At 39.8% G+C, this 24165-nt stretch overlaps 1 protein-coding gene and 1 long non-coding RNA gene across 2 annotated transcripts in view; both read left to right on the top strand.

Annotated features, from left to right (window-relative positions):
- The window catches only part of LOC139141039 (snaclec macrovipecetin subunit beta-like), a 115402-nt gene that overhangs the window by 58464 nt on the left and 32773 nt on the right, over positions 1-24165 (top strand). The window lies entirely within an intron of this gene.
- On the top strand, positions 8632-12315 carry LOC139141011 (uncharacterized). Its single transcript, XR_011554116.1, has 2 exons — positions 8632-10415; positions 11176-12315. It is a non-coding gene; the product is annotated as an uncharacterized lncRNA (long non-coding RNA).

Raw genomic sequence — 24165 nt, 5'->3', positions numbered from 1 at the left:
TCTGACGGCGTTTCAACTAAACGAACACCCATGCCAACATCAAATGATCAAATCAGTGGTTTTGAGGACAATTTGAAAAAACCGATTTTCACAAAAAAGCTAAAAAAGTGACTTTAAAATGATTCAATCAAAAAAGGTAAACAAGACTTTCAAATATTTGCCCGAGTTACAATCAAACCTAATTTCAGGCTTTCAGATATTTGCCCGAGTTACCATCAAACCTAATTTCAGAAAACGTTACTTAAGCATTTCTGAGATACCCCTATCCACGGCATACGGCACACTGTATACGGCATACGACGCACCATCAAATTAGTCGTTTGGACCCAACAGGGTCCATAGGGCTAAAAATTAAAATTATCCTTCAATAAATAAATAACACACAGAAAATGGGCATTGTCCTCATTATTATAGCGCATCGTCCACTGTCCTCTGTAATTTTGTACTTGTATTGTTAGAGAATTTTAAATAAACATTACTGATAAAGACAGCACAATTCAGTTAAATATTTTAACATTGGTCCACAAGTTTTGCTATGACAACATAAACATCCATAAATGTATCACATTTTAGTAACACAACAACAAGCATTGCAAGATTTACGGACATGATGTTATTCATATTGTAAAATGACGGATTTATTATAAATGGTAGAAAGTTCTTTCTTTGTTTCCACTAGCGTACTTGCAGAAACGTCATTTTCACGGAAAAAATACATTTTGTCATTATATTTTATTCTTGAATTCATAATGTACTGACAATCAATATGCTTGCAATAATCAAAACTGTTCTGTAAAGAATTTTCATAAAAACAAAGGAAACTCAGAAGTTATACCAAATTCTAATTTTTGAACCAAAAACAACAAAATGTTGACCAAACAAACACTTGTGTTGCCATGGTAATAAGATATCAAAATTTAAGATATGATGATGTTAATGCACTAAAACGTTTGGTTTGTTAATTGACTTTGTATTTTACTTTCATTTGTGTCTATATCTTTTTTACTTCCAAGATATACAAAATTAAGTACAGCCAATTGTAAACTGTAGGTATATTTCATGTTTTGCTGATCCTATATTGACCTTTGACCTTTCAGAAAGTGGTCAAGAAGAACTCTAAAGGGTCATCAAGGACAGATGTTCAATGGTGTGAGAGGTCTGGCATTCCATAATGATAAACTTTGGTGTGTGACAGTGGCAACAATATCGTACACATACTGAAAGAAGATTACACCTGTGAAAAGGAGTTGGGTAGTTTCAGTGGTCAGTTTGCCAAGCCATTCAAGCCACGGGCCATAGCTGTCTCTCTTGACAACCTTTATTTCATCCTTGATGACAGTAATGTGCAAATAGTTGTTTGTGATCAAAATGATAAAGTTATCAGATTAATTACCCTACCTACAGACTCAGATCCCCGGTGCATAGCTCTTGTGAAGGGGTTTGTTATTGTTACAGAGGTCAAAGGTCACCGTGTCCTGAAGTACAGCCAGGCTGGACAGTACATTGCAGAATGTCTTGGTAGCGGTAAGACACGATTCTACAACCTCGGCTTTATCACTGTCAACAGTAGGGATGTCATCATGGTGTCTGACTGTGAGAATCACTACATCAAGTGTTTTGATGTTCAGTTCAATTTCCAGTACAAATATGGTCACCACAGTCATAGCGATGGTCAGCTGTCTCTCCCATACAGCATTGCTGTTGATGTCGCTGATCATGTCTATGTTTGTGATGGAGTCAATGCTAGGATTTCTATGTTGAGCGGAGATGGCACACGGAGATATCATCTATTCCAAGGTGAAGTGTTCAGACCCTACTACATTGCAGTGACCACAAACGGTGATAGAATTGCTGTTGAGAGTGGGTCGTCCTGGGGTAGCAATGAAATCGTAGTATTCTCTAAGCAGAAAGAAACACCAAGATGATGTGTAATGTCTAAATATCACCAAATATTGAAATTTGTTCAAGGTTTTGACTCGCTAATTTCAATCGTCACTCAAGCGTGACAAAACGATCAAACTGCATTGTTTATATTACCCTCAAAACTAATATCGGTTATTTCTCGCATTTACAACCGATATTCTGCGCCAAAAATATTCAAAGCTGTTAATGCTACTTCTCTAGAGTTTGAAAATGATGAAATTTAATAATTGGCCGGTATCGAAACGTGTGTTGATAATATTCGCGGATGGCTGAGAAGTAATATGCTGTTGTTGAATGATAACAAGACTGAAGTTATTCATTTTTCATCACGCTTGAAATACGATATGCCAGAACTGAATAGCCTCAGGATTTGTGAACTTAATATCACTCCCTCTCCTTTCGTACGGAATCTTGGTGTTATTCTCAACAGGAATGGTTTCATGTGTGAACATATCAGTCAGTTTTGTAGGAATACATATTTCTCTTTATCAAGATTCGGTAAAATTTGTAAATTACTCAACAAGTCCACTACTGAGAAACTCATCCATTCATTCGTCACCTCTAGACTCGACTATGTAACAGTTTGTTCTATGGCATTTCAAATGACCGACTGATCCGTCTGCAGTCTGTTCAAACTGCAGCAGCCCGTCTTGTCACAGATACATGCAAATATGACCATATCATTCCTGTTTTCATCGATTTACACTGGTTACCTGTGAAAGCTCGTATACATTTCAAAATTTTATTGACTACTTTTAAGATTGTTAGAGGTGATGCATCGCTTTATCTGAAAGATTTAATTGATCTGTATGTACCGACATGAAATCTGCGATCTTCTGAGAAATTGCGTGTGACTTCTCCACGTGGCTGTTTTAATAATTCCTATGGTCAGAGAGCATTTTCGGTATGTGCTCCTTTGCTGTGGGATGCACTGACTTCAGAAATTCGTTGTGCCAGAAATGTAACTTCTTTTAAACGTTCTTTGAAGACCCACCGTTTCACTAAGTTTTACTTGTAATTGTAGTTTTTTGAGTTTTTATCTGCTTTCATATTTTTTAAATACTTGTTTTCAGCTCACTGAGACGTTTGTTGAGTGCGTTTTTTAAGAATTAAATATTATTGTTATTATTATTATTATTATTATTTTATTATTATTATTATTAAGAAGTGCATGACAATTGACGGTGATTTGTCAACATCACAACACACGAGTCATGTCAAAAATTCGTATCGGGGCTATTTTCTGTATTTCCAAACAGAATTTTGAACTGAAATATTTAACATAGCTTTCACTTTATGTCTTCAATACAAATATTCCAAAAGTAAGTTGTTGTGGAGAATTTGTACGGAAATATTTTGAGTAATTTTATTAAGAGGTGTGTTCTGCAATGCAAGCTTACCAATTGCAGGTGCTGAGTAGTAATGGCTGTGGTATAGTCCACACATCTCGCGAGATTTGTGTCCTCTCGTGTAGCGCGAGAGTTGAGAACTGTCATGCTTCTAGGGTGTTATATGGAGGTCATGACCTTAGAAAAGACCCCCCTAGTATGCAAATGAAATTAGCGAGTCCCTCTCATTGGTCAGTTTAAATACCGCAAAGGATATTGGGATGGCCATACCCTTTCCTGATTGGTTAACTGGTTAATATATGCAAAACAAGAGTATATAAGTAGCAAGAGGGCCAGCTGAGGGCCAATTCTGCTCAGGCATTCATCCAAACAACAACAACAACTCAACTATTCAAGCTATGGCTACTCCTATACTATCACCAAGACTACTTGAAGAGGGATGGTGCAAGTGTTATTCAGTGAAGGCTGAACGTCCGTATTACTTTAATGTAAAGACCAACACCAGCGTCTGGACAATGCCAACAGTCTCTGACCAAGATGAGAGGTTTGCTGATGTTCCTGGAAGGAAGAGCCCGACTTGCCAGAGCCTACTCAGGAAGTGCCCATGCCTGATCAGACTCACTCCAGTCAGTCATCAGTTGCTGCCTTGGTCCCTCAACCTTCCAAGCCTGATGCAAGTAGTCAAGCGGGTGAGAGAAAATGCATATTTCTTCTGCTTTACACAGAGACATCAGCTCGGATTGTGAGTGTGCAGATGTACAAGGGAAACGTGTACTTTGGAATACGTGAATTCTTCAAAAAAACCTGGCACTGGAGAACTGATACCAAGAAAGAAGGGAATCAATTTGACTTTGGATCAGTGGAATCGAGTGAAATGTATTGTGCAGAGTATCGATGAAGCTGCCAAGACACTGACATGCAATTGACTTGGAACTCACAGACCCGTCTTTTGTCCTTTTTTCAGAGCCTTCCTTCAGCGATATGCCAAATGACTTGGACAGGAAAGTGGCAAGGAGAGTGGCCAAATATGTCTATGCCAAGCTCATTCTGGACCAAGTCAATGCCATCGTCAATCAAAACTGTGAGGGATGCAAGGAAGATTACCCATCTCAGAGAGACCATGAGTGCCTGTACTATGGCAATGCCCCTGCAGGTCAACGGGAAGCGATCATCAAGTAATTTACTGATGCTGTCAAACGAGTCAACATGCTGTCTGTGCAGAAGTCTGTTGTTGCCATGGCTGAACTGTGTTACATCACCCTGGATCATAATGTTCCACTCGGATACTCGATCTTGATGATCTCTTGGAGTACTATTGCTGGAGTGAAGACCCTGAAGGATGTTATGATGCTTTATTGGACAGTCTGTCTGTTTACGGAATGGTTTTGTGCAATGACATAATTACCGCAGTTTGTTCAAAATTTGGTTCTGCAAGCAATTCATCACTTCGATTTTCTTCACTTCCTAAATGATTTTTTTTTCGGACATTACAAGTTTGCCAAGGACATCGAAAAAATAAAATTTACTGTTAATGTTTAAAATGAAAATCAATAACTTGTCCTTCTATACTCTTTGTATGATTATTTTGATGAATGAGTATGTTTAATTGCCCCCCTCCCCTTCCCCCTTTATGGCCCCTCATCTCTGAGAAAAACAAAAATCAGACGCAGATGCTTGGTATTTCCAATTGAACAAGTTTGAAAATTTATTGAATACCAACAGGAAAGCCAACACAAGAACTAGTAACAATGTAATGATATGACTTCTAAGTCAAACAAGTCTGTAAGAAGTTAACATCATAAATGTCAAAATCAACACCAATTAATTTTTAAATGAAATCATTTACGAGAAAGTCATTAAAAGTCAAGTCCTCAGTAAACTGCTTCACAATGTTCGACATTGACCATCCCTGGAAACGATGTAGCAGATAGTAAAGGACGTATTGTCCACACACTGAAGAAAGAGGTCCCTGAAGCCTTTTTCTGTTATAGATCCAGTCGAGAGAGTTCCTGTTCAGGAATGCCTTGAAAGGTGTCCTGTTAGGTGGATGTCCGTACGAATCAAAATATTCCCATGGTCGCTATCGGCAAAGTAGAAAGCCACCCAGTGTTTCCCTGGTTGAGTACTTGGGTCCACATTGGCCACAAAGACAGCAGGATAGGACTTTAGTCTGGTCTTAGGCAATCGGTCTGATGGTTCCACCCGGCAAAAGATGATGCAGTGTATCGATCTGTACTCAAGATCTCTTTCAACTTTAACGTGTCCATCGTTCACTGGAGTCAAGGAATGAACTTCAGTAATCAAAGAAGACGTTGCGGTCTCTGTCGATTTCAATGATGTTATCCAGTTTGCTATACAGGAGTAAATTCACAGTATTTGGCAGGGCTTGTCTGAACTGCAGTTCGATGCCCAGGTTGCCTTCTTTGACCAGGTTCAAATGTCCTCCGTCGGCAGACAAGTACGGTGTGAGATCAAATGCAAACAGTGTGTATCCATTGTCGTATTCATAGCGTTTGATGTTGATTCCTTCATCCCTGCCTATTTTATTCGTCCCTGTAAACAGGGAATAGTAGGCCATGATGAATGATTGACCACCAGCTTTGGTGAAGTCCAGTTTCAGGGGTTTGCTCGGAACTTGTTTTCCACCCACATTAAGGACCAGCGACGTCATGCCGTAATGTTTGAAGTTGAAAGGATTTTTCTTGTATGAACCGTTGAAGGCATCGTTGTCCACCAGACCCAAGACCACACGTTTAGGTAGCTGTCCCAGAAAGATGTGGTCTTTGTTGAAGGACATGGTGCCTCCAGGAATAGACAGAACCTTCATCACACAACGATGTATGGGATACTTGGACGGTCCCTGCTTTAAAGCTTCTGCATGGCCCAGCTGTACCCACGGACTGAGCTTTATTTTTCTGACCAGTAGTGTGGCTTCGGTGGCTACGGCTTTGAAGCCTGGATTTTCTACAGAACTCACTAGGGAGAAGGCATTCTTGCTTCTATTGAGTTTGAGATGTAATTTGACACCATTCATTAGATACTTGGGCTGAAGAAGAGATCCGAATGGATGGGTCCTACCATATCGACAACTTGACTGCCAGACGTGAAGGCATATCGGTTTTTCAGTCCCTTGTTGACTTCTCCACCTTCTTTTTTGGGGTCCACTTCATTCATTTTCAAGTGTTAGTCCTTGAAGAATTGGGCTGAAGCAATATGGGTGTCTTTGGCCTCCCACCATAATTCAACAAGGTCTCCAACATCGCTCGGTAGAGGTACGTAGGGGAAGGGTTGGATATCATTTTGCCATTGAGGTGTACATTCACCTGGCTGAACAGTGAATGGAGCCACAAGTTGACGGGACCCACTGCTGCATCTTCACCGAGGTTAGTACCATCAACTTTTGTAATCTTTGCCTTGATCAGAAGAAGTGTTGAGGAAGATCGATGTAGTCCTCCCTGAACCCGAAATCACAAATTCGATGGGTCCCGATTCCACAATGTGGGTCAGGGGATGCACTTCTTCCCATTGCCCCTCTTCCACACTGGTCTGCGTTGGAGGAACTGTGAACAAGTCAAGTTCACTCTTGGTACACTCGCAGGAGTGTTCGTGAAGAAATGCCATGTTAGTCAAAAATGTCAGGAGATCTTCTCTTTTGCTTGGCTTTGGAGGAAATGACTCTTCGTTTCGGAGTTTTACGTTTTATACTGCTGCCGGGGGGAACTGAATATCTGGAACCCCTGCCTGTCATCAACTGTTTCCCGGCTTCCACCAACCGTCGTTTTGCCGAGTGCTTGATGTTATGTCCACTGAGTGCATCACCTGCAATGTTGAGCCCCGTTTTCAACATCTGTCTCCCTAAGACTTTGGCACCTTGTTTGAGCAGTGGTGTGGCTGCACCGAAGAGGTCTCCAAAAAACCGCCCAAGCCGTATCCTCTCTGCACGGCTGCCCCCTGGAACGATGCTCCATTTCCCACCTGATCCAAGTAAAACTTCTTGTATTTGGCCAGATTGCTTTCATAGATTTTACGTCTATACGGCATGGTTCAGGCTACAATAGTATAGGGCGTCGTCTTCTGAAGGCTAGTGTCACGATCACTTTCCCACCTTGAAATGGCACTTCTGACCCATGTCGTCTCTTATGTAGATATATCAAATTCGCGGTTTCTCAGGGGAAGAAAGTATGGCATGTGGAAGGTGCGGTTGATCATCTGTTCATGGATCCCTTCCACATTTTCTATTCTCAACAGGAGTGCAAAGGTATATCCCACCAACTGGTCGTCCACAAGGTCGCAATACACATACAGAGAAGAGAGGTTTCGAACACTGAACATGAAAGGTGCATCGCTCTTCTGCCTAAGATGGTATTGGGATAAATCCCATGATTTCAGCCAGACCTGGTAGAAAGTAGAGGCTGGTACCATCACTCACATTAGCGGTTACTTTCCTAGACACCGAGTTGAAAGTCAACTGGATGTTGTCGGGTAAACCTTGCTTTCTCAGAGTGGTTAGTATACTTCCAAAATCATCGTAGTAACCTGCAGGTATTTTGACAAGTGTTTTTCTATGGTCTTGAATTTTGTACACCAGCAAGTTTCTGCCCTCGACCACATTGTACCAAGAGAAAGGGTAGTGTATGTCCATCAAGGCCACTTCCCAGTTGCCCTGCAGAGAAATGTGTTTGGGTAATTTCACAGTGTAGCCTGTCACTGCATTGTCTGGGAAAACGTCCATGGATGCATTGCTCGGTAGTGTCATGAAAAATGGATGTTCAGCCATGATGAAAGTGGGGGTCAGACTGTGACTGTCCGGACAGAGTCACTTCTCTTATAGTTTTGCCAGATCCCTGACCCAACTATTGAATTTGGATGGCCAACCATACCACTTGACCAGATATTCAGTCTTGCCCTTTCTCTTTCTTGTTTTGAGTATTTTTTCCACTCTGAAGACATTGTCCTCTTTCTTGACGACTTTTTGTAGTTCTTGTTCATAGAAAGTACCTTCTAATTCCTCCTCATCAAAATCTTTCAGCTTGTAAAGAGGTGGCCGATTGGAGATCCTTCTCGACACAGTGAAGATTTCTTCTGTCCAATTTGGCAGGTAACCTTTCTTGAACATATGTTTAGTTTTGCTGATTCTCACTTGTTCTCCAACACTGAATTTGAATTTCACGGTTTTCTGTTCATAGTCACTGTACAGAGTATCCCACACCTCTTTCTCATTGGTCTTGTTGACAGACGCTGGTTTTCTCTTGATGCTGCGATGCCAAGTTTTCTTGTAAGATTGCATTAGCTGAGGAAAAACCGATAGGTAGTTTAGGGTATTATTGCTGGTAGAGTACTTCCACATTTTAGTTTTCAGGGTACGATTGAAACGCTCAACCACAGAAGCTTTCGTTTCATTTCCGGTGGTGAAAAATTGAATGTCTTCACTCTCCAGAAATTTCTGAAATAGGTGGTTCACAAATTCTTTGCCTTGATCCGTTTGCAGTTTTTCTGGTTTTCGTCCAGTCTTCAAAATCTGTTGAAACGCTGCCACCAAAGTGGCCCCTCGTTTGTCTTTCAAGGGAATGGCCCAGGCATACTTGGATAAAATGTCAATGCAGGTGAGGATGTATCGGAACCCTGAATTGTATTTTGCTAGTGAACTGACATCAGCAAGATCAGCTTGCCACTGTTGATTCATTCCACCGACAATTACTCTAGCCCTTGGAAACTTCCACCTCACTGGTTTGTGTAATGTGTAAGTGTCCTGATGTTGCATCCATTCTCTCACTTTCTGACGGGTGGTCTTTATTCCTTTCTCTTTTGCAGCACTGTAAACAGCATCGACTCCTCCAAAACTTGCAAAATGACTTGCTGATCCAAGTCCATCAATTTGGTCACAGGTTTCATGTTTGATGACTATGGATCCAGAACAGCAAGCACAGAGGCACCTCACCCGTTTGAGGACATCGCCAAGGGATAGAGAAGGTGGACAACACTCCATGACAGAGGTCTCCTTTGGAATGACTATCATCAAATTGTAGAGTGATGTTTTAAAAGTTGAGCCAATTCCCTGTCATGGATGGTCGATGTCGTGGTCTTGCAGCAGTTGAAATGACAGGACGTATCTCCCTCCTTATCTTTTTCTTTTTAGCAGATGATTGTCCGGCAAATACTTCATGATCACCTTTTTCTTCATCATCTCTTGGATGAAACAATCCTTTTGATTTTCGCTGAGACTGAATCCAGTTCCATCTTTCCTTGTTGCCAATCAGATCTTGTGGTACATTCATGTCAGACAGCACTTTGGCAAATTGTTGCCACCCTCTAGGAGTGAAGGTTTTCCTCCGACGTAAGGTGTCGTTGATGAGGTCTACCATATGAGTTCCAGGTAAGGGATTGCCATCGTACGTTAATTCCCCTTTCTCATTCCAATCCACGGAGTCATGCTGTTTCACTTTCTGAAGGAGCAAGTGTGCTTTTCGTCGGAGGGATTTTGGCACACTTTCCATAACATCCTGCTCCACACTATCCGAGGACTTTGGCTTGTCAATGCCTTCCTCTTCTGTGCCCTTGTCTAAAGGAGACCCTGATGAAGACACAGCTGTTGTGGTACCCCTTGAAGTGTCAGAGGGGAGGATGCTGATTTTAACCCTCTGAACCCCGTTTGGCACTAAACTGCCGCAAGATGACCTTTTGACCCCTGATTTTGCAATACGTTGACGTCAGGTCCTTTCCCGGCCTGAATAGCAATGCCAGCCATATAACACTGAGTCAGAAAGCTAGGGGCCTAATACGACTTTCTAAACAACCACATACTGTTTCACATACGAACAGCTTTATCAAGTTCGTGATATCTAAGCGGCGATCGTTAGCGAAAGTTGACAGGAATTTAAAAATGGCGGCCGACGACAGCTACACTTTGATCCGTTATAAGACGGGGGTGTTTTGGGGATAGTTTTGACCGAAGCCGAGTAGAAATCCGCTCAGAAAGTGAACATCGCACATTAGACCAACGGGACATCGATGTCGATCAAAATGGCGTCCTATGACCACCACAACGGCGAAGAAATTCAGCCGCCAGTAGAGCAACTGGAAGTCCGACCCGTGCCTTCAAAGTTCAAAGTAATCCGGCACCGCGGCAGCGCAGAGTAAGAAAAGGTAGGCTAGTTCCTCTTTATAATTGACAACTTGCAGTGCACAGTTAGATGTATGAATCGATGATGACACTTGGCATAGCTCGATGTTTATTAGTAAACATGACAGACCTCAAAGCAACAAGGCAAAGACAGAGCAACAACAGAGATGATAAGACAGACGTTGACAGATGCAAGATAGGGCATTTAGGGCATTGTTAAGTTTACTGTAGGACGTGTCCTACTGACTGTAGATGTGTATTGCAGGCGGAACTTACCGTCTGTCTTTTGTATTACATATGGTTTTATATAAATATTCCTCATAATCTTATTGTTTTTCATTCATGGATACTAATGCCAAAGGTGAACTATTTAGCTACTTGTTCAAATGTAAGGAGGATACAGATAGTGTGTGTAAGCATTGACAAACTTATTATTTGTGGTATAAATTTTATCGAAACAAATGGGTGCTAATACCTTGCAGATTTCCATCAAGAGTGTATTACATACTCTTATATTTTAGTATTTCAATATGTAACTGCAACATGTTTGCACTACCCTGACAGAGAGAGAGAGAGAGAGAGAGAGAGAGAGAGAGAGAGAGAGAGAGAGAGAGAGAGAGAGAGATAATAGTAATTCCTTAGTCCATATCAAGCTTTGTTCTTCTTATTTATAGAATATGCCACCATGAAAAAGGCATGGCTTTGTACTTGGATTATCTTACTGAAACTTATTTGCACAAAATATATAACATTTTAAAAATTTTGTATTTGTTTATGTTTCAGGCAAAGAGAACCTAAAACCAGACGGCAAGGAGTGTGAAGCAAGCTAGGCAAGGAATGTTTGATCTTATGCAGGGTTTACTAAATTTAGCCCATCATCTGAAGACAGACAACGTTTATACAAGTGTTAGGATAGCAAGACCTTTACCAACAGGACACATGGCTGTGTGGAACAGTCAAATTTAGTTCTGCTCTGCTAGACATGCTTACCTACGTTCAGAGGGAAATGATGTTATTGAGGATAGCTGGCCCTTCCTTGGATGGATAGTAAGCCAGTCTGTTTTCTGTCAACTATTCATTCACCAGAGGACGATGGTCCACCGGTGACTGTATGTCAGCATCAGATGACATATAGGACCGTGTAGATACTCAATTTATTTTTGTCTCCAAGTATAACGCTTGGGGTCTGTAGTATTTATTTTGTACAGAGTAATTTGTTTGATAGTAAAATAGTATCATATGACATTTTTGTACTGTATAGATACTCAATTTGTTTTTGTCTTCAAGCATAATGCTTGGGGGTTATAGTCTTTTGTTCTCTTCAGAGTAATTTGTTTGATTGTAAAAATGCAATTGAAGGTAGAATGAGATTTACTGTATGTGATTTATAATTGAGAAACAAAATGAGAAAGTTTAGTAGGTTTTACACACAGTACTGTACTTTGAAAAGACAATATACTGTAGGTCTTTCTGCATTTTTTCTCTTCAATGTTACAGTTGGTATATGGAAAGAGGAAGGCTTAGAGATTACATGCATAGCTTAGAATATGATAAAAGACAGTGATATCATCAATATTGATAGTGTTGTGTTCTAAGACCCAATTTTATTATACAAATGATGTACATGCCACAAACCCACCTTGTCCAGATATGGTTCCTTGTGATATTTTTAGGGTTTTTGGTCTGGTTTATAGTGTGTTGCTACATTATTTTTACTTTTTTTACTAAAGAAAAAATATAATGTTGTTTTTGTTACAATGAATTGTGTGTTCTTATGTTTTTGCATGCATATTGGATGAAATTTGCAAACTCGAATAATCAAAGTCTGCGTTTTGCAAAATGATTGTAACATTACTGTTCTCTGTGGTTTGAAAAAAGCTTGTATTGGATTCATAAAAATGATGTTCAAACATTTTCTTGGAATCATCAGTTGTAGAAAGCAGAATCTAATATACATTTAGACATAATTGAGTAATGGGAAGTGATAAATTCTTTAGAATGTCACCAGAAAGAGAAGCAAATATTTGAAAACCATTGTAAATTTAGAATACTGGTGGCCATTTTGAATATTTAATGAGGTCATGTGACCAGTATTTGCATATTTTCCTGGCAATTGTTATTCTACAATTCAAAAATATCTTGTTATTGTGGACAAATTTTGATGAATTCAATAGTAAGATGTTATAAAATAGGATACTTGACCTGTCTGACCCCAATTCAAGGGCACAGTGTATAATTCTTCACTTACGAGTGAGGACAAGGACATCTGTGTAAGGTTTATCAAATCTGTGTAAAGTTTATCATAATGTATAAAGTTTACATCAAAGTTCATGGTCATGGGACTATAAAATGTGATTCAGCATTGGCATATGATACAATATTGATTATTTTTACTGGAAAATTGGAAAACATGTAAAAATAATGATAAATTCTATTGTTGGCGGCCATTTTGAATACTTAATTAGGTCAAATGACTAGCATTTGCATATTTTTGGGACAAGTGTTTCATTGTCATTCAAAAATACATCCTTACCATTTGAAATATTTCACACTTTAAGATGCTGGATGTTATGTTACATTATGCTTTGACTGATCTAACCCTTATACAGGGCCTTTGTTTACATTACACTTAGCAGGCCAAAACTATACAAAATATCAGTGTTTTTTCATAATTTTTGTCACAATATTATATCATTATATGCTGATGTGATAGAAAGCAATGGTTTTGTGATGAAAAATGATAAATTAATGAGGAATTCCTATGAAAATAAAGAAATATGTTTAAAAATACAATATTTTATATATTGGCGGCCATTTTGAATATTTAATGAGGTCACATGATCATAATTTGCATATTTTTGAGACAAGTATTTTATGATGATTCCAAAAATATATTGGTATTGGGGACAGTCTTGGCTAATTTAAGAAGTCAGACGTCATACTAGATGGTACTTCCAAATGTCAACTCAACCCCAGGGCCTTGGGGTGCAAAGGGTTAACAGGTTCCTTTCCTTTTATCAATGTAAGCCCTGTACTGCTGAAGAGTCTGTTGGTACAGTTTTGCCTTTTCATCATCAGTGATGTCTGTTCTTTCCAAGATTTGTTGCATCTCCCTATCCAGAGAGGACAGCATCTTAGTCATGGGGTTTGTTGTTTGATTCTGCTGTAGTTGTATTGTATCTAGTAATTCCTGTGGCACAAGTGCCATCTTCTTGGCATGTTCCATGGGCATGTTGACAATTCACTTAAAAAGGAGACTTCCCAACACAGACAGCACAGGCCCTAGGACGGCTGAGAGAAATCCACCCTTTTGCACAAGTATCTTCTTCTTCTTTGATGTTGAAACCTTTTTATTTGACAGTGTGCGAAGATGATGTTTGTATTTGCTCAATTTCTTCTTTTGAGCAGATGACAATGGAACACTCCCCCGAAGAATGTTCAAACAACATTCACAGAGGCAATGGATTAAGTCGTTACTGGCTCCCTCGATGATCCCCCTCTGTTGCTTTGGATTGCTCTTGGCTAACACAGAGAGAAAATGAGCATGTTTTCTCATTCGCTGAGACATGATGAAATGATTGAATTTCATCTCATCATGTCTATTTTATGTTTTCCTGACGTACACAAAGGCAGTCTCTCCTGGAAAGATGTTCGTGCGTAGGCGAAGGACTTCCGGTGTGTTGGGTTTCAGGTCAATGAGGAGATAACCATAGGGTTCACGGGAGGCATCGGTAAAAGCTTCTTGGATGAAACGGGTGTGTCCTGGGTACATCTGTTTGGCTAAGTGAGTGATCTGTGATCCGTCTCTTGGATTTTTAAACAAGACCAGATAATGTGAATTCAGACTCATGGTTCGAGTCTCTCTGCCTTGATGAAACAGATTTTGTAAGATAAGCATGACAGAGAGATTACAATGATGAGAACCTTTGGTGAACAGATTGGTAATTCTCTTGTCATTTCCAGTTTCTGACATCAGATCATCAATAATCAATAAGTTGGATTGGTGAGGGGAAAACGTACTATCCAACTCTTCAGGAATGCCTTCAACAAAATGAATGCTAGGGATAAGGGCAGCCAGTTCTGTATAGGCAGGTTGGTATTCTCCATAGCACCAGACAATACGCTCAGGAGATGGAAAAATCATAGTTTCCCGTTCCTTCAGCAGTCGTTTGACGAATTCGGTTTTGCCAGACTGTGTGGGTCCACATATGAGAGCAGTGAATGGATGTTGTAGTCTTGCATCCATGATTGACTTGATTGATGTTGTTCAGACAGTAGACGAACGATTCGTATCAACTGGCACATCAATTGATGAGTGTCAGATTGTCTGGCCAGTTTTAAAAATCTGTGTCTTTCAACTTTATCTTCAATATTATGCACTTGTGTGAGATGATTTGCCAGTCTTACGAGATGTTTTGCATGACAACCAGGGTAAGGACAGTTCTTTCGCATTCGTGGCATGGTATACCAAGTTGACCAACTTGATCTTCACCGTGATGGGACTTTTTGGTTGATTTCCTTTCAGTCAATCTCTCCACTCAGATCAATGCTTTCATAACATGAGACTGGCTTCCTTTTGAAAATTTATCATAGATGATGTATGGCAGCACACACAAATACAGGAAGAACATAGATTGGAGAAATCTCGATTATTGATGATCAGCTTCAAGAGTGTTTGCAGAATGAGACCCATCACGGCAAATGAGTGTTAGGCTGAAATAGTACAAACTTATACAGGAAAGCTTAAGGATGTTCTCATTCTTGACAGAGGGAGGGCAAAAAAGCCCCGAGGGGCAAGAGGGCTTAAAGTGTTTGAAGGGGTGTTATACCCAAACGAAGTGTGATGTAATTCTTTGACCAAGAGCAATCTTCTTCGATGGCCCTCTGGACACTGGGGCTCACCCTTTGGCCTTTTGGTGAAGTCTCATGAAGAGACGACACACACATACAAACATATATACATGTTTACGCATTCAGCTAATGTTTATACACAAACATCAAAAAATTGAATTCAAACCAGCCACTGAATTTGTTTAAATTAACAAAGTTGTGTTTATTAAATTCCTTGACAAAAAGGTTTAACCATAATCGTTTTGTTTTTGTTTGTTGACATACAACATACAAAAAGACTTCAAAAGATGAAAGCTGAAATCTACAGATAATTCTGTTGAAAGAAAAAGTTGAACAAACTGTTGGTCTGTCGTCTTTAATATTTAAAATTTAAAGGGGAAAAACGTACCTTCTTGTTTCTTTTTTTGCATTTACAAATTTTCCAAATATCAAATACATACATTCCAAGACTTTGAAAGTGAATGAATTATACAACTCTAACAAACAGAATGATCAGAATACCATTGCCACAAAACTGATCAGGAAGATTTCAATTTTGTTTTTGCAATTTATCCAATTAAATTGTGAAAACAGCTTCACCAAAATTATTTACATATAAATTGATAACTTGAATTTCTTTTTCTTTGAATGATATCAACAAAGCCTATTGAATTACAATTATAATTACCATACCTTTTTTCTTTCTTAGAAAGTATTGGAAACTGCTTGATTGACAAAGAGGAAAATATGAAGAAAAGCATTTGCCAAACATTTGTTGGCATCCCTCAATTGATGTTTCTCGATTTTTTTTGGGGGGGGGGGGTGTTTCATGGACAAAGTACAGTTTTAATACCCATAGGGAAGGATTTTGTAATTTTCAATCAATGCTCTCTTATCATAAACTAGGGCATATTTTTTACTTTCACTTTTTGTGACAACATCACATCCAACACATAGGATTTTAGCAGGGTCATTCACGGTGATGGTTGATGATGGGCAAGTGGTGACCAGACGAGTGATGGCATCAAAGTTGATGTTCAAACTGTTGCGGTAATTTAAGGTGATCCCTCTGACTTTACAAAGAGTGCGGTTTCCCTTCCTGTCGTGTTGTGCTAGACAGAAGGCATAGTTTTTGGCCTACAATACTGATGGCCCTGTAGAGTTCTGTTGGCGATCCAGCGCCCTCTACCAGACTTGATGAACATTTGTTTAGTTCTGGGTTCTCCCAGCATACTTTGAGGTAACTTATAGCTGTAATGGCGGTTTTTCCCGCGTTGTTGATGTTGGCTGAATAAAGCATTGAAACAAACACACTGGACACGTCATCGTTCCTTTGCTGTAGGCAGGAAACTTCGTGTCAGGAGCAGGATCGATGAAGACATTCACGTAGGTTTTCAAGGTGTGAGTACGAATATATCTGCCTGTCGGGCAAACTTAGATTCGAGGTTGATTCAACTTTCATTCAAGCAAGGCTTCCAACCTGAACGCAACGAACTCAAACTGTTGGTTATATGTCCGAAGCTGACTACCGTGACCTAACAAAAGACCCACACACTGAGAGGATGGAGTACTACAAAAACACCTAAACTCGAAATAGCTGCATTGCGATCGCCATGCCCGATGAGGCCCCTTCAAGTAATTTGGTACACGATCGAGCCACAGACACCTGACGGTGACAAAATAAAAAACCATGAGTATGGATGCAAAAATTGCACGTGTCACACATTACACTTGGTCTGTTGAAGTGCACTCAAGATTGATAGATCTAAATTTTGGAACATGAGTCAAAGTGAGCTGAAGACAAACACATCATCCCGTGGCCGGACCAAGATAACAAAAATAACAGGATGCGAGCACAACCAGCCAGTCGTAAAGACCAGCAAACTTCAATTCAAACCTAAGGAAGTTAAGTTTGTTGGCAACATCATAACAGACAACGGAATTAAAGCAGGCCCTGATAAAGTTCTAGCAATCACAGACATGCCAAGGCCAAGAAACAAAGCAGGTTTGCTGCGATTTATTGGAATGGTCAACTACTTATCCCCTTCTGTGAAAATCTGAGTGCCACAATCAGACCTCTCATAACGTTGACCCAGAATGGGGTACCTTCAGCTGGTCAGAAGCTCAAGAATCATCATTTCAGAAAGCAGAACAGTTGATTGCCAGTGCCCCTGTTCTACAGTACAATGACTTGTGCAAGCCTGTGATACTTTAGGTAGATGCCAGTGAAGATGGCTTATGCTTCGCCATACTTCAGCCAAATAACACAGGAAAATTGCAGACAGTGGCATTTACCTCATGCAGCATGAGCCCGACAGAACAGCGCTACTCGTAGATTTAAAAAGAATGCCTCGCAATCTGTAACACAGTCGAGAGATTTGATCAGTATTTTATGGCAAGACAGACAAAGAGGTACACACAGACCACAAACCATTGGAGAAAATCATGAAGAACGCACTCAACAAAGCACTAGCTAGATTACGGAGAATGTTAATGAGATTGCAACGCTACAGGTTCAATGTCGGCTACAGGAGAGGCACATCACTACACCTAGCTGATACACTTTCCCATGCAGCACTTCTACTGTAACACCAGTTGAATGTAAAGTTACTTGTTTGAGGTATTCAGGGCAGAACTGGAACCAGACTTCTACAATCCAGAACAACAATTAACGGGAAGAAAAGGTCACAGGAAAACTTGAGAAGGTAGGCTCACAGTAAATGAATCAACTGTGAAGCCAAGGTTGCAAGTCGTAGATGAAGCTAAGCCTAAAGCCAAGAACAGCAAGATTGCATTTTACCCCGTATAATGCATCAATACACTTGAGGGCATGATTATCGTAGTTGGTTTCAGCTATTGCTAGATGTAAAATGTTGAAAGTCAAACGATCTGCCCCAAGACTGCTTCGTCTATTAGAACGACTCAAGTTGGTGATGAACACATTTTATGAAGACGATTTGTCATGGCAACGCGTAGTATCAAGCATACAATGATTTACGAGCTATCTCTGAAAAAAACTATTGATATCAATATTAATGACGTCACTCTGGTAATGAGCTGGTTACGTCATTCTCAAAGATATTTTGTTATTCAAGATGAAAACAACGCGTGACTTTCGATAGACTTTGATTAGCCTTATACATCATGACCAACACTCAATTTTGAAAGAAGATTTGTCGTTTCTCGAAGCCAGTGAATATATCCTGAAGATATGATAGTCTGTGTACTTTTTTTCTGAAAACACCGAAGGTGCCCTGTTCTGTCAACATCAGATCCATATATTTCGTCCTGATCTCAATTTCTTTTCACTTTCTAGAGAGACTTTTGACGTTACCATTACTGATTACTCGAGGTGGTTATAAGTAGTTGTAGGTTAAGTTAGAGAAAAAATGAAAGTCACGAAATAGCCATAATAAATTCATAATAATCCGTAGCTATTAAAGAAATTCACTTTAGTTTGTACAACACCTAAATGTCAAACTTGACACTCCCCCAACGTTCCATATATTATCTTGGAAGAGACAGTTTGAGTCAAACTTTCCGATTATTGACAGACGGCGAGATTACGCCCGAGCCGTTAGAAACTGCCCTACAACGAAGCCTGCCTTCTTGTCATTGAAAGAATGAATCGACGCAAATCAGTTGGTGTGTTTTCTCTGCTGGTCATACTGAATGAAAGTTTACTCATTCGTTCACCACTTTGCGGTGAAAAACTTGTCAACGCCAATCGCAATAATGTGGTAAGTTTGAATATCATTGATTTCTTATGGTATCACGGGATTCTCATTTCACAGGTAAGGAGCCTTTGGTTTCTGGAATAACCATTCATGGATGCAAACATCAATGATGACATTAAACGATGAACACTGAGGCGATGAAAGATGAATAATAAAGTGTTTTTGTTCACTAACATCAATTACTGCTTCGCATACACCCCAATCACTCGCACCACAACGCTCTTCACTTCCTAAAAGCGTTTCTCTTATTTATATTGATGATATCCTCACTTTTAAGTTTTACAGTGTGTCGTCAGTACTTTTATCGCAGACTGTACAAAAATCTCGAATAATAACACAAATGGCAAAGAGAATAAGACACAATAGAGTCAACACCTTAAGGCATAATGCCCCAGGGAGACAGATATTTGTGTTGTCAATTGTTTACAATCATTTTCTGATCTATCACTTTTAGGGCTTATTTTGAAGTCCTTGGAATAAGAAAAATATTCACGGTCTTAATTTTACAACAATCGAAAATTGTATCTCCCTCAAAAGAGTTCACAGGGAGATGGGCGCAATTTTAAGTATAGGTCATTGTTATGTAATTTGTTTCTCTAGTACTAAAATTTGCATAGTGACCCCTAATGTTTATCTCGATTTGGTAAGAAAATGGCTGAAATTTCCGTTGAGGAAAGTTTGAGTAAAGGTTTAAGTCTTTCACTGATTTAGGAGGTGCGTGCTACCTTAAACAAACAACTGTCAATGACATAGTCCCCGTAAGTAAGCCCTTCACAACAGACAGTTCGTATCATGCTCCAGTAACTCATCGGAAATATTTTTGTCAAAAGTGACATACACAATTTCAGTCCCTTGATGTCAGCACAAATAGCTTTCAAGATTGGTAGGACAGATTCACCTGTTTTTCTCTAATGTCTTCGTTTTCGTCATCTATTACTGCAATAAGTCTCTTGCTAAGGGAATTCTCAAAAAACTGAAAATTACCCAAGTATTCCTCGAAAGATAATCTAACGCTTGTTTCCAGCCAAGAAAAAAATTGATGGGTTCAAATTCAGTTGTGGATCCTATTCTATTTTTATTCCAGGTGGGGCTCGGTTTTGTAAGAATAGCATTGAATATACAGTTAGTGTTGAATGGAACAAAACATATGCACAGTATTACTTCAAATTCTCTGTTTAAAAGAACGTTATGTATTTTTATGAAGCAATGAATCAACGTGAGAAAAATGATTTTGTTTTTTATTAATTGCTGTCGTTCCGATTTGCTCGTGACTTTGTTTTTCGTGGGACCAAAGTCGAAATAAGTTTTTTAGCTTTTCTGTGTTATCCCGTACTTTCGTCTTTATTTTTTTCTTGGTGTATTGTATGGTTTAATGAGTGTTAAATAAATCAAAATCATAAATCAATTCAAAAACGTTGTTATACCTAGAGCCATTATTTTCTTAAGAGACGTATTCCTGTCTCTCCTGTTACAGTGCCGGGGTCACATGGTTACCATATCAAACGTCAGTGGCAATCGGTTAGTGACGTCACTTATCAACGAAACCTATCCTTCGTATGAAGTATTCATCGGTAAGTAGGGTAAAACATGCCGAAATATGTACATATCAGGAGTGTTGTCGTTTTATCGTTATAAAATATATGCTTGCTTCTTCATTATTTCGAATGTTACGTATATCGACACCGAGGGCGTTTCTACCTTGGATAGTGGCTGTAATGGCGAATGTAGGAAAGGTATCCAAGCAACGTGCTTAGTGACACCAAAAATTGTGTTGTGTTAGACTCATCAGACGGTACATGGAGAGTGGCGAATAGCTGCCAGCACAATCGCTTCTTGTGTGAAATGACATTTCCCCCCAACTAATATGATGGTCAACCACGATAATCACGTATTTCCATTTGACAAGAACGTTTGAGACGCACTATCCTATGTATGTAATACATGCCTTTGTAACAATGCCATCGCAAGTCATTTACATCAATTTAGCAGATTGCCTTTCAAACTTAGCAGTGTCGTGCTGTGATGGAATGATTACAAAGTATGAGTGATTAAATCTCTCCTTTGTATATTTCTTGAGAAGCTCTATTTATTTTAATTAAAATAGCATTTGTTCACTAACCGCTGTTTATATCATAATGAATATATAAATGCAACTTTAATTTTAACACAGAAAAAAATGATATGTTATACACCACATTTAAAACGAAAATTAGGTTCCATGTAAGACATTCATTTGTATGTGAACGCATACGGCGTGCCGTGGCAGGGGAGAAAAGCGACTTGCGAACGTTGCGTCTCAAGTTGACACGAACAAATCTCCTCCCCATGTTTCTCGCTAATAAACCGTTACCTTGTCCTCGCAAGTCGCTTTTCTCCCCTGCCACGGCACGCCGTATACGTTCACATACAAATGAATGTCTTACATGGAACCGAAGTTTCGTTTAAAATGTGGTGTAAAGCATATCATTTTTTCCTGTGTTAAAATTAAAGTTGCATTTATATATTTATAATGATAAAAACAGCGGTTAGTGAACAAATGACATTTTAAATAAAATAAATAGCGATAATGTAAAGTAAGTACTTTTAGATCTGTTCCTTGAGTTTACTTGATCTCGGTCAATCAATTAATCCATCCATTCATCCATCAAACTTTTACCAATCGATCTCACAAGCCCGTTAGGCAACAAGCCATCCATCCATCCATCAAGCCAGTCAGCCAGCTATCTATTCATCCAGCCATACATCCAGCCAGTCAGTCATCCATCATCACGAAGGTAACATTTTCCTTATATTTTATGTTTTCATTTAATATTGATATCGGATCCTTTCTTAGTGAAGCACGACTTGTTTAATTATTTAAACGGTGTCATCAGTGTACGGGTATTATTCATTGTAGTGTTCAGAGGAATAATACAGGACATTAACGATCTTTGGTTTGCTTTGATGCAGGTGTCAAGCGCAAGGCCGCGGAATGTCTGCTGTTTTTATGTTATCTTCTCTATCTTCCTACTTAAAATGGTATTTTGCTAAAAGAGTCATTCGCGCTAGTTTATGTTGGTAATTAGAGTTAAATATGTATTGTGCAAACACCAGACCACTAGATAGGGTTATCACAGCAGGATTATGTGTCCTAATGAGTAAAAATAGTTGTTCATGTATCTGATATAAGGCCGGGTAACTGCTAGTTGTTTTATTCTGCCACCGATGGTTTGCATATTTTCTACCTTTCCTGTATTGTTTTCAGTAGAAGGACTGGGTTTGTGACAGGGTAAATTGCTATTTGTGTTTTTGTTGCGAAAAAATGGCAAGTATGTTATACTGAACATACCCAAACAGTAGGTGCATTACTTGTATAGTATAGACAAGTAAGAGCTCCTTAACGAACTGAAAATAACAACAACTTCGAACAGAACTTTGTCATTTTATTAGGATGAAATAAAAAAGAAGTCTGCAACAGCATGTTCCATGTCATGTTACCGTTGAAATGGAATAACTAATTCTCAGGATAAATTCAAAAAATTTCTGGTACAACAACAAGGTAACAATGCCACAAATACACTGCAGCTCTCGCCATTAGTTCGTTCATACGTTAACATTGTACTCAGGACATTATATCATTTGTTTTGCATATCCGCCCAACTTTCTCCTAACTCTGTCCACTGGAATAGTTTATGTGCACTTTTATCAAATACAGCAGCTGGCTGGTTTACTATTCGAGGAGATTTGTGTATTACTCTGACGTCAACCTGAGGGTCGATATTCACGAAACTAATCCAACCCAAAGGATATATCAGCTCCCGACTCTCCCAAGAGGATTTAGCGGTAATACACTACTTTTCCCAACGGTTTATCTCCATTGGCTTTCCTGCGAGAAAGGGCAATAAGGATAAACATTTCTCAACCCTGAGCCGATTGGGATAAATCATTTATCGACCCAAGGATTTATTTTTATATCGTTAAACCATCCGTATTTGTGTTCAACTAAGCAGCGTTGCCGTATGTTGTGGGTTCGAACCCGATTGAAAACTTGCCGTATTTTCTATCCTGGGTTGGTAACACTGCTGGTGGACAGAATTGTCCCCGAGGTTATCGTTCGCCCAGTTAAAGCGATGAAATTCGTTTCTTCGCCTCGATAAAGTTTGTGTGTGCGATGTGTGATTGTGAGCATGCGTGCGTGAGTGCTTCACGAACTCTACAACGTGTGGAGCGGTCTCAGTCAGAAAAATGTAACAACTTAGCCGGCTATTGAACCACTCTTTTTGGGAGTGGAGATTTAGCCGAGTGGTTCTCTCTGTGGCCTCTCCGCTAGGCGACTGATGCCGTATGTTGTGGGTTCGAACCCGATTGAAAACTTGCCGTATTTTCTATCCTGGGTTGGTAACACTGCTGGTGGACAGAATTGTCCCCGAGGTTATCGTTCGCCCAGTTAAAGCGATGAAATTCGTTTCTTCGCCTCGATAAAGTTTGTGTGTGCGATGTGTGATAGTGAGCATGCGTGCATGAGTGCTTCACGAACTCTACAACGTGTGGAGCGGTCTCAGTCAGAAAATGCAACAATTAGGCGGCTATTGAACCACTCTTTTTTGGGAGTGGAGATTTAGCCGAGTGGTTCTCTCTGTGGCCTCTCCGCTAGGCAACTGATGCCGTATGTTGTGGGTTCGAACCCGATTGAAAACTTGCCGTATTTTCTATCCTGGGTTGGTAACACTGCTGGTGGACAGAATTGTCCCGAGTTATCGTTCGCCCAGTTAAAGCAATGAAATTCGTTTCTTCGCTTGCTGGATAAAGTTTGTGTGTGCGATGTGTGATTGTGAGCATGCGTGCGTGAGTGCTTCACGAACTCTACAACGTGTGGAGCGGTCTCAGTCAGAAAAATGTAACAACTTAGCCGGCTATTGAACCACTCTTTTTTGGGAGTGGAGATTTAGCCGAGTGGTTCTCTCTGTGGCCTCTCCGCTAGGCGACTGATGCCGTATGTTGTGGGTTCGAACCCGATTGAAAACTTGCCGTATTTTCTATCCTGGGTTGGTAACACTGCTGGTGGACAGAATTGTCCCCGAGGTTATAAGCGATGAAATTCGTTTCTTCGCCTCGATAAAGTTTGTGTGTGCGATGTGTGATTGTGAGCATGCGTGCGTGAGTGCTTCACGAACTCTACAACGTGTGGAGCGGTCTCAGTCAGAAAAATGTAACAACTTAGCCGGCT

This window comes from Ptychodera flava, chromosome 1 (genome assembly GCF_041260155.1).
Source record: "Ptychodera flava strain L36383 chromosome 1, AS_Pfla_20210202, whole genome shotgun sequence".
Classification (NCBI taxonomy): Eukaryota; Metazoa; Hemichordata; class Enteropneusta; family Ptychoderidae; genus Ptychodera; species Ptychodera flava.
The sequence above is the reverse complement of the archived record's forward strand: the minus strand, read 5'-3'. Positions and strand labels throughout refer to the sequence as shown.